Source organism: Grus americana, chromosome 3 (assembly GCF_028858705.1).
Source record: "Grus americana isolate bGruAme1 chromosome 3, bGruAme1.mat, whole genome shotgun sequence".
NCBI classification, from domain to species: Eukaryota; Metazoa; Chordata; class Aves; order Gruiformes; family Gruidae; genus Grus; species Grus americana.
Genome location: NC_072854.1, coordinates 918,095 through 930,823, shown reverse-complemented (window position 1 = coordinate 930,823; position 12,729 = coordinate 918,095).

The following is a 12,729-nucleotide window of genomic DNA, read 5'->3' as shown; positions in this document are numbered from 1 at the left end:
GGCTCCCGCTGCTGCGCCGAGGGGGCACCGATGCCAGCCTGCTCGGATTGCGCCACCCGTTGCTCCTGTTTTGTGTAAGAGCGTTTGCACCAGAACGACTGTAAGTTGCAGGAAGCGTTGCTAGGACGAGGTCTAAGCAGCAAAAGCTGGTTTGGCTAGGTATGAGGTGTACATATATTTTTATATATATATAAACGTCAGCGTATGAGCTCTACGAGCGCAGAGGCCCATGTAAAATTGGTAACTTGATGTTGGTGGGAGTTCATTTTACGTGCTCGCCGAGTTGCTTCCAGATTAGAGATAACGACACCCGGAACGGCCGCCAGCGCAGTCTGGTTTATCGGCATCGGTCCGGCGAGGTCTGCAGCCTGCGTTAGGCGCGGCGCGGGAGGGTGGCAAGGGGGGGGCTGGAGCCGGGCGGGAGGGCTGGCCAGGAGCAGGCACGCGCGTGGCAAGGCTGGCTACCGCCGAGGAAGGAGCCAAGAGCCCGGGGTGAGAGCAAAGGAGGAGAAATGAGGTTGAACGGGGACGGTTACAGCCCCCGGGGAGAGCAAGGAAGGACCCACGGGCATTGAAGTGAGTCGAAGCTGCTGGTGAAACAGGAGTTTGGGTAGCTTCGCTGTTTGAGGAGCGGAAATACTGAGCAGGGAAGAGAGCGGTCAGCTCCCAAGTGCCGCTGCGTTTTGCCCACGCTGCTGGAAAATGGGGAAATTCCCAGGTCTTCTACATTAGAGCAGCTCTTACTAAGAAAACCCTGCAAAGGCACCGAACAGCGACAGGCCAAGGGGAATGGCCTGAAGCTGCAGGAGGGGAGATGGAGATGGGATGTGAGGCAGAAATCCTTCCCTGTGAGGGTGCTGAGGCCCTGGCACAGGGTGCCCAGAGAAGCTGGGGCTGCCCCTGGCTCCCTGGCAGTGTTCAAGGCCAGGTTGGATGGGGCTTTGGGCAAGCTGGGCTAGTGGAGGGTGTCCCTGCCCATGGCAGGGGTGGCACTGGGTGGGCTGGGAGGTCCCTGCCCACCCAAACCCGTTGGGGATTCTGGGATCCTATGAATTCCCACGCTTCGAGATTGTCCCCGGCAGTCTGACCTGTCCTGGCACCCACCCGCTTCTCCACTGTCCTCGTGAGCTGCCGCCCCACGCTCGTCCCTTGGGCACCCTGAGCTGTGGGCGCAGGGGCAAGGAGGAGGACAGGGCGAGGGACAAGACACACGATGAGAAGGAAAGGGACAGGGAACAAGAAGGCAATCCGTAGCTGCATCAGCAGGAAGAGAAAATTGAAAGAAGGATGCTTCACTATGCACAGGGAATGAATGATCATATCAGAGGAAAAAAACTAAGCATGCAACCTTTTTTTTTTTTTTTTTTGCTTCAGTCTTCATTTAAAAGGTCAGTTGCAATCAGATGGCTAACAATAAATGTCAGCGAAAAAGGGGCTGTGGACTCAGGCTAAAATAAGGAAACGGTAAGTTAAAGATTTATTATACGTGCTGGATGTTTCCAAATCGGCCAGGTCTGATTTAATTCGTACCGATGTCTGTAGGGAGGCTGTAAAGCGATGTCGGAGCTGCGAGTGAGGGGCTTTGGGAACACAGGCAAAATGTCCCGACAGGAACAGGACAAACGCAAAGAATACCTTTAAAACGGGGGAGAGGAGGACTCAGGGAATTAAATACTCAAAGACATTGAATGGGTCGACAAAATCCATCTGTAAGTATCGACAGGAGAACAAGGTGAACAGTAACAGCCGGCGTGGTTTGGTCCAGAGCAGATCACATCAAACCAACCTAATTTTCTGCTGAGAGTAAGAGACCCTGCAGATACGGGGGAGGCACAAACGATGCTGTATCGAGAGATTTTGGTGAAACTGAGGCGCTCACTGATGCGAGGCTGGAGTGGAGCTAACGAGGGCAGATCTTTCCAAAAGAAACAGGTTGTAGGGAGACGGAGACAGAAATGGGGGTGGTTCTCCTTCAGCCCAGCACTTCCAGGGGCGAGCCTCGCCGGGCACCGCTTTTCAACCAAGAACGGGACTGTTTGGAAAGATTTTGCAAGAAATCAACGGCAATGAAGTGAAAACATGAAAGACTGAAAGAAACGGGGTAGTTTCCACCAGGGCTAGAAGACCGTGGAGAGAGGTTAGTCGTGATCTTCCAACACCGCAAAAGACTGCTGGGAATGGGACTATCCCGATTCAGCTACCAAAAGGAGACAGGACAAGAATCTCTGGTCTTAAAACACAGCAGGAAATATTTAATTAGAGTTTAGGAACCCCGTGGTACGCCCCCCAGGATAAGCCAGCACTAGAATAGTTCACACCGCATGATACAGAGTCGCTGCCACTGGAGGGTTTTAGGAGCAGATTAGACGGGCGGCTGTCAGGAACCGTTTATCAGGCAGATAATCACGCTGGAGGGCGAAGGATGACGGGATAACCCCTGACCATCTCTTCCAATCCTATCCCCGATGATTCTGGGATTTGAAATTACTGCCGGGCCGGAGTCTGGGCGCCTGGGGGGAGAGCCGAACCCTGGGCAGAGCTGGCAGAGCTGGAGAGGGATGGGAGCGAGTCGGGGTTCGTCACCTCCCGTTGATCTCTCCGCTCAAGCAGACCCGGAGAGCAAGGGCCCTAGGAAACGCAGGGACAGTAAAAGGGGGGAAATGGCGAGTGACAAGCATTGCCATCAGTCAGGAGCTCTACCCGTTCCAAGGAGCTCAGAAATCATGCACGAAAGGTGCAGAGAAGGTCAAAGGACGTTTCCACGCCTAGTAGAACCGCCAAAAGCGTTCTGAAATGTCCACTTTGACAATGCAGACGGTACATCCCACGGGACGAGAAGGTGACTTCAAGCAGGAAAAAAACGCTCCAGTCACCAACAACAGTCCTTCCTTGCCAGTTCTGCAGCGTCTGGGTTGGGACGGTTCAGTCTGGGGGCTGTTCGATTCCCCCTGCGCCGGCGGCAGGGGGTCAGCCAGGAGAGGAGCTGCGGGCTTGGCTTAACGAAGACGAACGTTTCCTCCGCCTTTGTTTCTCTCTCCTGTCCCACGCACAGGCAGCGTCACGAGGGCGCGAGCGCCTGGAGAGCGTGCACCGGGGTTGTGCAGCGCTTGGATGCCCTCAGCTACTGCATTTCATGAATATTGATGATCCAAGTTCATAACATTTGCAATGCAGAAAACACCCAGGAGCAGCTACGTTTTCCAGCTTAGCCTGGGTTTGTGTTGTGATTTGTTTGCTTGTTCTTTGGGGTTGGTTCGTCTTTTTACAAATGCCTGCTGCAGTGTCTTTGACGCCAGCACGCAGTGGATTTAGCAGCGAGGAGAATCTTTCCTCAGATTCAAGATCTCTCCGCTTCCCTGGAATAGCCACCCCTTGTAGTCCTACAGGATTGCACAGCACCCTGCAGTTTTTATGAGAATATTGAACCAGGTTATAGAAACGTGATTTCAAAGAGCTATGTCCCATCTACCGACAGTTCAAAAAAGATTATAATTTTTAACTGAAATCTATAAAACTTAGGGTAAGTTCACTATAACAATTTTGATTTCTTTCTTACTACAATTCATAGGACTTTTTCTGTCATAAATCTAAAATTTATTCCTAAGATTTGTATGGCTCTATATGCCAATATTTACATTTTCAATGATGAACATAAGTGGACATTTTAAAGGGGCCAAACGTCTACACTCGGGGTGTTTTCTTTGAAGAAAATTGCCCATGGACGCTCATGGCCCCTCTGTGAGTGCTGTGTCCAGGTACAACGTAGAAAAGTACAAGTGTGAGAGGCCCAAGAGCCACGAGGATGCTGCAAACTGAAGGATCGAGGGAGGTAGAAGCTGAACTAGCAAAGACATAACATAGAGTCACAGAATCGTTTTGGTTGGAAAAGCCCTTTAAGATCATCAAGTCCAACCATTAACCTCACCCTGCCAAGCCCACCACTAACCCACGTCCCCAAGCACCACAGCTCCACGTCTTTTCAATCCCTCCAGGGATGGGGACTCCACCACTTCCCTGGGCAGCCTGTCCCAGGGCTTGACAACCCTTTGGGGGAAGACATTTCTCCTCATCTCCAACCTAAACCTCCCCTGGCACAACTTGAGGCCGTTCCCTCTTGTCCTATCTCTTGTTACTTGGGAGAAGAGACCGACCCCACCTGGCTGCACCCTCCTTCCAGGTAGTTGTAGAGAGCGCCCAGGTCTCCCCTCAGACTCCTGTTCTCCAGGCTCAACACCCCCAGGTCCCTCAGCCGCTCCCATCAGACTTGTGCTCCAGACCTTGCACCACTTGGTTGCCCTTCTCTGGACACGCTCCAGCACCTCAATGTCCTTCTTGGAGTGAGGGGCCCAACACCGAACTCAGCACTTGAGGTGCGGCCTCACCAGTGCCGAGTACAGGGGGACGGTCACTGCCCTGGTCCTGCTGGCCACACTAGTTCTGGTACAAGCCAAGATGCTGTTGGCCACCTGGGCACGCTGCTGGCTCATGTTCAGCTGGCTGTTGACCAACACCCCCAGGTCCTTTTCCTCTGGGCAGCTTTCTGGCCACTCTGCCCCATGCCTGTAGCGTTGCCTGGGGTTGGTGTGCCCCAAGCACAGGACCCAGCACTGACCCTTGTTAAACCACAGATGATTGGCCTCGGCCCATGGATCCAGCCTGTCCAGATCCCTCTGCAGAGCCTTCCTGCCCTCCAGGAGATCAACACTCCCGCACAACTTGGTGTTGTCTGCAAACTTACTGAGGGTGCACTCGATCCCCTCGTCCAGATCATTGATAAAGATATTAAAGAGAACTGGCCCCAGAACTGGGCCCTGAGGAACACCGCTTGTGACCGACCACCATCTGGATTTAACTCCATTTGCCACAACTCCTTGGGCCCGGCCATCCAGCCATTTTTTCACGCAGCAAAGCATATGCCTGTCCATGCCATATACACTTGGGTGGCCAGTTTGTTGTATTGAACATCAGGGGTCCACAGAAGTAGAGTAGCTATTTATAACTTAAATGCTGACATAGCACCCAGTGTTCAGATTCTCTTGGAGATGGAAATCCCTTCAAAGACATGGGTTGAAAGAGCTGCAGAGGAACCAGCAGGAAGCCTGTGTGTGTCTCTAACAGAGGGTGAGTGGGATGAAGGCAGATGGCTACCAAGGCAAGGTCCACAGCCTAGAAGTAGTTACCTCTCCCTGAAGAGCATCCAGCTCTGCTCGCAAACGGTTGGAAGATGGTTTTAGTGGGCCCAGACCCACTGGGTGGGGGTAACTGATTGCAGAGCCATTACTGCTCCCTGCAGCGTGAGACATGGCTGAGAGGTTTGGAGTGGAGAACTCTGCAAGAAATGCGTTGGGTTACTCCACGGCCGGTGACTGCTGTAACTGGACAGCTGCAGAGCAGTTTCTAGTAGTGTTGGTCTCTGGACCAGATTCACTCGTAGAGCAATGACATTCATGTGGTCAGTGATGTGAATTTAGGACTGTGTACAAAGTGGAACTGGGTGCTAGGGCCAGGAGCATCAAAGTGACATCTGTGCGGGGAAGGACGGAGGAGTGACACGACCACCCCTCAGTTTCCCATGCCAAGGACAAAAGGATGTGTTCAGGGGAAATATATACAGCTTCTGGTTCTTCTTCTTGCTCTCCTCCTGTGTGCGAAGAATGAGCCACCCAGACAGTGACTCGTTGCTGAAACCTCCGAAACATTTGGAGGTGTGGTTGATACGCAAGAGTAGCTCAAAGCGAGGTTTACCTAAAGCTTTCCATCTCAGTCTGAAGAAAGCCAGTAAGATTTGCTGTCGCTGAGCCCTGCTCCTCTTTCAGTCCTACCCTGCCGCTCTTGGTGGTGGTGGTAGAGGTTCTGCCGCTCTCTCACGCTGGCACCAGGAGCACGTACACAGGAGACGCAAAGACCATCAGGACTCCTGGCTCTCCGGAGAGCTCATCTCTCCTCTGACCCTGTTCCTGAGTCACAATGAGCGAGCTGCTCTGCATCCCAACTTTCCTGTTGCTAAAGCAGTGCTAAAGCTTATTATCATCTTTGTAAGGTACTTTGACATTTATTTGTTATAAAAAGTTAGAAAAGAGCTAAATCTTTTTACTACTGAGTAGATTTTAAAGTATTTCAGCACAAAGGTGACTCCAGCCACTATAAATGTGTTGCATGGGCTTCCCAAGACAAAAGCTGTGCAGGAAGCCTTTATTCCAGAAAGGTTTTTTTGGGTTTGGTGAGGGGTTTTTTGCTGTTCCTTGATGCTCTGATGACACCCTGTGGACTTTTCCCTGTACTACTGTAGCTGTGCAAAGACCCAAGAACATTCCTTTTCTCCCCAATGGCTCTTCTGCTCCGTTTCCATACATTTTTCTCCAGTGACTTTTTTTTCTTCAGGCTGTTATCTCAGTCTTTAATGGCTTTTAGCAAGGGAACCGTGCCACTAATATTATTTGGCTGATACTGTTCCTGTGCATTGCTGTCTTGCTAACACTTGCTGTTTTGCAATGAGCTGGTGGAGTGACGTAGGGAAAGAAGTAGGAATCAAACTTTCTTTCTCCTATGAGTGCTCATCTCCATTTGAATTCACACTATGGATGCGAGCGGAGCCATCCAAACCCCACCAAAGAGCTGGAAGAGAGCATCAGAGTCTTCAGTGGCAAAATATCAGGACAAGAGCATGGGAGTTTCCAGAGGACCATCCTTCCAACAACAGCAACATACCCGCAGACCTCATGAAGGGTATTAGGTGCAGTTAACGTGGACAGTTTGAGGTGGCCACGCTACAGAACAGAGACACCTGCATAACGTACGGGGAAAGCATCAGTCCTAAGTGTACGCAGTTTGGGGAAAAGAATAGTCAATGTACTGACAGGGTGAGATTCAGACTAAACCTTGGACGAACACTGAGGTTGAATTTTATCAGTACTATTGTCCCAAATTGACAGCAACAGAAGAGCCAATCTTACAGATTTTAATCATCCCTTCCAGTTTGTCAGTGGTGATAGCCACCAAAAAGTCTGTCTTTGTTGAAAGATGAAGACAGTGGATAGCCAAAGGCTTGCATGGCAGCTCTGCTGAGGAAACAAGAGTAGGCTCAAACACCACCAAGGAATTTTGTGTGTAATGAGGGGAAACCTTTGAAGGAGTATCAAACTTGTAAGCATGGAAAAAAAGAGAGAAATGTTCCTCCGGTGGGTGGGGGCAGATACAGCCACCAAAAGTATTACAGGAGGCCAGTGAAGATCTCGGAGTACTTCAGCCCCAGCAGTAATTTAAAACATTAGGTGGAATAAATTGAATGGAGGCCACTGGGGTGGATGTTCATCAGGACATAATTCCAGCCCCTTTGGTTAGATGTCCACTGGAATGTTTTCTGCTCAAAACAGCGTGCGGCACCCTGCTGTGAGCTGTCGGAAGATGTAGCTGAACCGAGAGTGATGAGACGATGAGATGAGATGAGATGGGATGAGATGAGATGAGATGAGATGATGAGATGAGACAAGCAGCCAGTCAGCAGAGTTCCTGGTACAGCGATGATTTCAGACCATCAGAGAGCAAAACGATTAGTCACATTGCTCCCTGCCTTATCCTTCAGCTAAGTTTGGAACAGAAGAGGAAAGCAGTGCATCAACTTCCCCTACAAAGGGAGAAACAATACCCCTGGGAGGCCCGTGGAGCCCGGCTCTGCAGGCTGCCCTTCCTCTTTCTGCGCACGGTGAAGGCGGACAGGAAAACTCCAGCTGCAGAAGACAGGTCCTGTAACCCCGCTGCACGAAATGACCCATCCGCTAACACGTTCCAGACCCCAGACTGCAGAAAGTTGCACCTGGTGTTCAGTGCATCACTTCCCAAGGAAAGGGAAATGAAGTTTGCATCCTTTTCGTGGAAACAGAACAAAGCGATCTTATTGTTTGTTATCATGTATGACAATCTTGTGTGCGTGAGTGAAACGCCAGACCTGCTCTCATCGCTCCCTGATTTCAAGGATGCTGATGCATCTTGTACGACAGGTGAGATCACCAACTCTAAGCTTTTACACGGTGGGAAATGATCTCACCGCCAAGCGTTAAGGCCCATTTCACTGTCATTTCGGGTGGTGGAAGCACACCGAAAGTCATTCTGTTGCATATCTTATTCTAGATTTGCCCTCAGCAAAGAGAGTTGTGATTGTCTGGAGGAACACGTGGTTACTAAATGATATTTAGATAATTATAGAGGGAAACGTGTGGAGATTTCAGGTATAGTCTCTCATGAGGGACGATACGGTTACAGGCAGCTCAATGACTCAGGACCCCCAAGCCAACTTTTTCACCTACAGCCTGCGAGTCCAATACTCTCTGAACAGGATCTTAGAGATATTCCACACATGGAGGGTTTAACGTTTAATACCAGATTTACTTATTCAAAGATATTTGTCGTTCCACGGGATTTTTGATTAAGCAGAGTGATACAGCAGTGAACTGAAATCACAACACGAGTACAAATGACAGCAGAAAGCAGCCGTTGCAGTATGCCATTCACTCACGACACAAACGTGACTCCCATTACCAATCTCCCCCGAGCATCCCTGGTCCCTGCAGAGCAAGATACAGGTTGAGACCAGCTCAGGCCCGTTGCTCTCGTCAGAGCTCTTGTTGCTTGAGGTCCAGATTTTCCACTCGCTGTGGGGCTGAGCCATGGATACACTCCTCCGTTACGGTCTGGCTAACTCAGCAAGGCACCCGACCCCTTTTCATTAACTCTGGGACAAACATTTACACGACCACTTGATCCGCTGAGCTGATATAGCCAGTTGCTCTACAAGAAAGGCGACCTTCCGGTTCCCTTTGTGTTGAGATCAGTTCGGGTTTATTTGCACCAGCTGTGGTCGGTTGCTCCTTCCTTCCCCAGGCTTCACGAGCCCTCGCCTGCCTCCTCTGAGCCTGCTTCCATTGTCAGGGTTTATTGATCGCTCCCATCGCTACATGCATGTCTGACTGAGTCATGATTTCAAACAAGCATGGAACAGCTTCTGCAGTAGCAAAGTCCTGCCCAAGGATGAATCCAGGATAGCAGCTACAAAGACTTATTTGAGGAAAGAGATCAGAATTTCTGCATATTCACCCAGAACACCACCACATTCAGAAGATCAAGGGTGAGTCCCACAGCGTCCGTGAGTCAGTCCAGCGAGGGCGTTTTGTTAATCTGTTGTCTCGCCCGAGGGGAATCATCAGTCCCCCTTTCCTAGTTAGGCCACAGTCAGTTCCACGACTTTTGTGAAAAACCCTGGATGCTGCGAATAGACAAAATTGCAGGATGTTGCATCAGCCGCACACTGAAGGGAAGATAAATCCCTACAGAGGGAGCAAACATCTTGCGGGTCAATAGGTTGTCATGGGCAAAATGGCCTTAACTCAGGGAATTCACCTTGTTTAATTTATCGTGAACTAACATAAACTTTTCATTACTGGTTTAGATGTTGAGAAAAACCAGAAGACAAGCAATTCGACAAACACCCAGGGAAACTCTTCCTCCCCCTGCCCCAGACTGAACTTCAGCCCAACAGCTTTTCTCCCCACTAATCTCAGCTCCCCATCTTTTCACCGCACACTGCACTCGCTCTCTTTGGTGCAACACTGGGCAATGCAGGAGCTTGGGGTCAGTGCTTAATGGTTTCTGTCTACCACTCCTTGCTTCGTACTCTTTGCTTCTGCTGCTCCTTGCTTCTTGCACCTCCCCTGCTCCGGTGTGGGAGCTGCAGTCCCTTCGGGTGTGTCCCTGCTCCGCTGTGGTTTATCCACACGCCACAGACCTGTCGGAGGTACGTCCTTTGGCACCAAGTGCCACCTTCCAAGAGTGTGTCTCCAGCTGCATCCCCAGCAATGTTGCCTTTCATGTGTTTTCTTTGCTTCCTCCTCTTGCATTTCTTCTCATGTGTCTCCTCCTGTGCCCCAGGCTGTGTCACCACTTTGCCCTTGAATTTCTAAACAAAGCTCCTCAGCCTTCTTAGGGCCAGAATCAATCTCCAGCTGCTAGTCACTGCCACATCAGGAAACGGCCTGTAGTAAGACTCTTTTCTCCTGAAATAAAGAGATAATAATCCCATCATTTCTTGGGATAAAATGACTTTCACCTGAAAAAGGCATTGTGGGAAGAGTCACTGGAAGAGGTCAAAGAGGGGTTTAGAATGGGAGGACGTGTAGGATTTGACGATGTACCCTCAGGCTGGGGAGTCCTGGTACCCAACTGTTCAAGGCAGCAGATTGCCAGGACAGTTCATCATCTGAAACTTTTTGTCCAAATAACTGGGCATAGGTGATGGTGGGATCCTCATTCACACCCTCGTTGTAACTTCAGATTGTCGCTGCAGAGGAGTGAGGTACCTGAGAGGCAGGGAAAGGTATAGGGAGATACACTAGGATGTCTGCAAGGTAGAGCAGCCCAGAAGATCATGAGATAGCTTGCAAGTTCAAAGCTGAGTTAACAAACTCTCCCTTATCAGCACTAAACCAAGTCTTTCCTTCCAAGGGAATGCCCTCCTTTTCTTTGTATCTCCAGGAAAGCATGAGGACTAAGCCAAAAAAAGCCTCTCACCGCCTTGTAAGTCTCTTATAGTGTGAAGATACCCTCCGTAGGCACTCATTGGGGAGACAGAACGTGCCTCTCTGTATGTCTGCTGAGGTAGGAGAACCGATGGAAGATGAAAGGCCTCTGTTCCTGGCTTTATGCTTCTTTTTCCTAACGATGCTGTTTCAGGAGCGGTGATGCACTGAGGACACCAGAGCTTCCTCAGCGTCTCCCCTCACAGCAAAGGAGGGGAATCTGTTGGAAAGAAGTGGCAAGGGAGCCTTAAGGGACACTGCCAGGTGACCGTGACCCACAAAAGTCTCGCTGGCCTGAGTGTAGGCACTAAAGGGGGATGCTCTGAAGCTGATCATACATGCCAACACGACAATCTGGGATTCGTGGAGCAAACCAAAGGTAGTGAGGGTCCAGGCTTCAGGAGCTTGTCTTTTGCCCTGCCCTGGTACAGATGGCATACGGGCTGTGCCCATAGCACTATTTCAGAGCTCCGATGAGACTCTCTCAAAGTGGCTTATGGCCGTGCCTGTGGCTTACGGCCATGCCTGTGGCTAGGGCCACCAGAAAGACGAAGGACTTCATCTCCCCACCACCTGCAGACCGCAGTCCTGGTACAGGAACATTGGCTTTCTGTTGATACAGTTGTGTCTGTGATGGGAGTTGTGCAGACATACCTCCTGTCAGTAAGAAGTCACCCTCACTCTTGTCACTGACCGACAGAGAAATGCTGCCAGAAATCTTTCACTGAGCCTAGGAAGAATGACCAGTTCTTCACCATCAGAAGAAATGGAAGGTAAGGATATGAATAGTGAAAAATTCAAAGGAGGGTCATAGAATCAATCACGGAATCACTTTGGTTGGAAAAGATCATCGAGTCCAACCATTAACCTCACCCTGCCAAGCCCACCACTAACCCACGTCCCCAAGCACCACATCTACATATGTAATACAGCTATCACTCCTCCTGCAGCAAACCTGGCTCCTAAATGTTTAGCTTGATGGCCACTGCACCATATTCCCTATTGTTACTGCACCATATTCCCTACTATTTCATTTTCCAGCAAATGTAAAGTGTCAGCTCGAGTCCAGAAGCCATACATGGATCAAAGCAATGCGGTTCATCCAATCACACATATCAGATTTAATAACACAACTGTTGAGGAGCGTGCGGAGATTTCTGAGCTGACTCTGCAACAGGCCTGCTTGGATTTCCTGGGGATAAAGCTTTGCCTGGCCAAAGAAGTCCTGCTGGGCCTGAGCTGGCTCTGCATAACCCCAGGTCAGGGGGTTCTGTCCCAACAGCCCAGACATCCCACCAAAGGATAACAAGAGCCAAGAAGCCAATACTGCACGCTGTCCTGAAGCGTCCATGTTATATTTCTCGTTTTCATTCAAGGTTGCGTTCATTGATTTGCGCAAAGGTTTGGGTTCCTGGTTTTTGTATCACTTTCAGAACTTAAAATAATTGCTGTAAAGCTGTAGCCCCATAACCCTCCCCCATGAGAAAGGCCATCTGCTCATGGTTTTAGCTCAGCAATCTGACATTTGCATGTTCTTTTTCCTGGCTGGAAGTATCAACCTGCAACCAGCTCACTGCCTGCTTTGAATCTGAGGTTAGAAATAGGATTTAAGCAGACTTACCAATTCTGCTTCAGCATTAATTCCTGTATAATAAATACGAATTATTTAAGCTTAAAGCAAAAGGATCGTAATAACCTTGTTCCTGATTTGTACAAAGGGGGATAGCAATGGGTTCATAGATAATAAGGCCAGTCCCTTTCGCCATGAGGGATGAACGGATCCCCTTACAATGAACCGTGCTGCACTTCCTCCTATACAGCTTCAAGAGCTAAAATTAGATCTGAGGAGAATGACCCCTGAGAGCAGCTGGCTGACCGAGCCACTTGCTCCGAAACATCTCTAATAAGCTGGAATTTGTACTTCAGCCATTATACTTTCTGCCATGCTGAGAGCTAGATAAATGCTGAAAGAGGACTGAGGGATATTTTTTGCAATAAATACCAACAGTTCCATTCTGTGGCTTGCGCGGCTGCCTTTGAAAGACAGACCTGGCCAGAGCATGGGTCCTTGGAGGTGCTGGCGTGCTGGGCAGCAGGTCCGCTCCAGAACATCCAGTCGAGTGAAGTTCCTGCTTGACTTCTCGGGCTTTGCTCCGTTTCC